Genomic DNA, 4,384 nt, shown 5'->3' with positions numbered 1-4,384 from the left:
AACTCAAGAATTGTTTAATTTTGGAAAAACTGTTCATAATATTTACTCCAGAAGCTGTGACACTATCTCTGAACATGCAGTTTTAAAGCTCAATCCCCATTCACTTTCCTTCCTCATAACAAAGTTGAAAACATTTTCTCCAGACTTAGAGTTGAATTAGGTGAATTAGAATCTGTATATCTCCAAATTAATATATATTTTTACAGTGGGGAAATCCAAGCACAAGGTGTTGGTCACCTGGACTTCCTTGGACCAGAATTTGCTGAAAGGAATAAGCAATTGCTTTGAAATGAAGACACATGGATTTCACTACAATCCAGGGGTGCAAGCACAGGACACTAGCATTTTTCGTTTGGGTCTGATCACTTTTCATATGCACACTCACAGAGCATCACTTGATCCTGTTCATTTCCCCAAACCCCCATCTCACCGTCTGCTCTTGGTGCTTGTCTGAACTATTTAATCTTGAGACCGTGATGTCGCTGCACATGAGTTCAGGTCACCTCCATCTGTGAGTTTCACTGCCACAATCATCTCCGATAATTTCATACCACTGGTTGCTAGGGGTCTTCTTAAGTGTCAACTTCATGACATTACCCATCTGCACATCACTTTCCTATCAGCTTTGGTACACATGTTGCCAATGAGCTCATGAATGCTCTCTGAACTCTGAAAGTGCAACACATTGAGCTCTTCTAGACTCAGATTTCTGGGTTGGTTTGCAGCTCCCCATCTCCTGGGGTTACCCTGGTTCGGTCAATTAATCAAGGTGCACTGCATCTCTCAGAATTCTGAAAGGTGGATATGATAGAAAATATGGCTCTAAGAATAATGCAATCGTATTTGCTCAGTTGTCCATCATTGTACACGGAATAGACATACAACGTTGCAGCTTAAAATTACAAGAATTTTTGTTGTTTTATTTGTTGCTTGGCTTCCCCTTTTATTTTTTTGATGCACAAATATCTGATTTTTAGAAGGTCACTCTAATCTATATTTTCTTCTTTGTGTGTACTGTCTTTGCTATGCTTGCTGGTGTATGAACGCCCTGCAATGGGGCACTTACGTGAGTCCCTGCTTCCTTATAGGTGGACTCTATAGCTCTGCGATTACATTAGGTCCTTGACCATCTTGTGTTCACTTTTGTACATGAGCTGAGGTTTAGGTTGTCTTTCATCTTCTGAGGGTGGTGATCCAATTGTGTCAGCACCATTGTTGAAGAGAATGTCACTCTTCCTTATAAACTCCCTTGGACCTTTATTGAAAATCAGTTGCTTGTATGTGGATGGATTATTTATTAGTTTTCTCTTCTGTTCCATTGGTCAACATGCCAGACTCTTTTGACTGCTGTGGCTGTGGAATAGTTTTAAGGTTGGTTTGTGTGAGGCCCCCTACGTTGTTCTTACTCTTTTTGAGTCTCTTGCTTATCCTGGGACTCTCCATATGAAGTAAGTAATATTTTTTCATTTCTTTAAAGGATTAAGTTGGAATTTGGATCGGGATTGAATTGTATTTAAAGATAACATTGGGTAGCGTTGACATTTCCTTGGTATTTAGCGTCCTTATCCATGAACATGGCATATTGAGAATGTGAACAGATTTGCATTGGGAAGAATAAACATTCCTGAATCATGTCATATTGCTGAGAAAGAGAGGCAGAAAATAGACAAATAAGGACACAAAGAGATTTCGGACCAGTACTGAGTCTGACCTGCACACTTCCTACTGAAGATGAATCATATGGGAGCTACATTCTGCTTTGATGTAGTTCGTTCCCTAACTAACTGCCTGCATATCTCTAACCTGGAGCTCACCTCCCCCAGCTTCTGTGGAGGGTTAGTCTAATCACTATTTGTGACCACTGCATGCTGTCCTGTAGGGTGATTGCCACACCTTTTGGGTGCTGGTCCGGGTTGACAAGAGAAACAAATCCAGAAACACTCATATGTGTGTAAGAGAGACCTTCATATCAAAGAGCAATTGTGCATTATGAAAACATCCTATCCCAGTCTAGATCAAGCCCATAAGTCTGATATTACCCTACATGTCAATACTAGTCCATAAATTCCTCTTTAGACCCACGCAGCCATGCAATGATGCTGAATACAGGAAGGTCACAAGCCAGTGGGTGTAAAGTCTTGTGGATCCAGTGGTGGTGGAAGCCTCTCAGCGCTGGAGTGAGTCTCCCCTTGGCTCCTCCAGTTCCAGGTCTCAGGCTCCATCAGCATAGCTCCATATGTCTTGTCAGCAGGAAGATGGAGCAGAGAGTATGTGCCTGGCTTCCAATGAGCTATTTATCTCCATGGTACCTCCAAATGAGGTCATCAATCTGTGACCTGATTGACAGGATAAACTCCATCCCTTCACTCTTAATAGAGCCAAGTTGTCTCCAGATTATGTATCTACTATAGGTATGTTGTACTGTCTCTGCTATTGGGGAATTAAGTCTTCTAGGGCATTAGACTAGAGCTCTCTTGACTTGTTCTGAAAAACCAACACTATTTGTGCCTATATCAGCCTCATGCTGGTCTTGTAGACCAATATCCCTGAATCTCAGCAGCTCCACCATCCAAGCTAGTTCCTGAACTGGGAAAATTAGGTCTAGAGACTTGGGAATCTTACCATAGCTGGCTAGTGTTGAGGGTCGATATCAACGGGGAGTCTATCAGCAAATGTTGCTTATCTTTTATTAAATTTGTGTTTACTTAACTTTATGCTGATAAGCATGCAGTCTGGAAGTATAGGATATCCTTCTCGACCTACTTTTCCACTGGTCTTTGCGGAGTCACTCCGATGTGTGCTACTCAGTCGTCATATTGCTCCACCTCTGAGATATAGGCAATTTACATACACACACACACACACACACACACACACACACACACACATATATACAAATGTAAACAGAATATGTTTCCCCAAAATCTTTGGCATTTTTACTAAACAAAAAAATTAAAATATAAAGCTATTCTTCTAAACTTTCCCCCAAAGAATTCTATCCTCCTTGATTGACAGCACGTCAGAAAGGAAGTTCCACAAGCCTGAAGGATGTTCTCTGACTTATGGGAACACACAGAAATATGCAAGGGAAGGTCAGTTCTTTAGTATCGATGGTGTAAGTTTCTCAACAAAATCCTCTATGGACAACCTTTCCTACTCTTGAAGAATGAGCTGGTGTATTGTCATGATAGGGGAAAAAAAGAACCTTTGTGTAACATTCTAGGATGTTTTCTCACTAATGCCATGTTTCATTTTCTTTAAACATATTCTTAATAATATTCTTTGATTTTCTATGTCCTATGACAATTTCACTCCAAACTTACCTGTTAGAATCCACAAAACCACTGTCATATTTTGAATTGACCTTTATGCCTTGAATATCGATCTAGATAACTCCCTCAGAAGTAACTGTTTTCATTGTATCTTTCTCTCTGGATCATAGTGATACACCTAAGAATGATCAATAATTAAGTTTCATTACATAAAGCTGTCTTCATTAACTTCAGTTTTCTTTAAAACAGTTGTGTAATATCAACTTGAGCTCATTGATATGTGTGCACTGCTTTCTGGCACCAATCAAGAAACCAAAATTATCACTTAAAATTGAAAATGCTGAACCATGTGAGATTCCACCTTCATTAGTTACCTCCTCAATGGTAACTCGACAGTCTTCTTCCACCAGTACTTCATGTCAGCCAGTTTGTTCATTTGTACCCGTTGACTTTTTCCCCTCTTTGGCTCATCTGTGAAGTTTCCACTCTAGTCTTTATAATGCTTGATCCATTTTAAAACTGTCTTGTGTGCAGAGGACAGATTTTATGTTTACCTAATTTATTTATTTCTCTTTATTTCTTTATTTCATGACTTACACACAAACAGATGCATTTTAAGTCACCCTAATGAAAGCAAGTTAAGTGTATTACTGAGAAAATGTGGCCACAGCCATCCACTGATAGCAGAGGCATGTTTAAAAATAATTTATTTGGAATAAACACATGAATCCATGGGTAGCAGGGGCACGGGCGCTAACCCACCCAAGGGGAGGGCATTGTTTATATCTCCACGGGAAAAGAGGGACAAAACTTCAACCCAGTGCTCCAAGGTGTGAAGACAACATGCTAGCGCGGAGTAGGGAATCAGTGGAGAGGTCTAGGGGGCTGGTCCCAGCCCCAAATACTAAGTGGATGCCTGCCGCTCCCCCAGAAGAATTTATCTCAAAGGATGGCACTGAATCTGCAGTTTCGGGAGAAGGATATATCTGAACAGAGCACACAGGAGCAGATGAGGGGGGAGGAGGAGAGACTGGAGCACATCCTGGCCCACCAGGCCTTGAGGACGATGACCCAGTCCACAGAGAGGACCACATGGCCAGCCCCACTATGAG

The sequence above is a fragment of the Echinops telfairi genome, unplaced genomic scaffold, assembly GCF_000313985.2.
Source record: "Echinops telfairi isolate 266 unplaced genomic scaffold, ASM31398v2 ScPeMD7_7434;HRSCAF=8472, whole genome shotgun sequence".
Lineage (NCBI taxonomy): Eukaryota > Metazoa > Chordata > Mammalia > Afrosoricida > Tenrecidae > Echinops > Echinops telfairi.
This window is presented reverse-complemented; position numbering follows the sequence as displayed.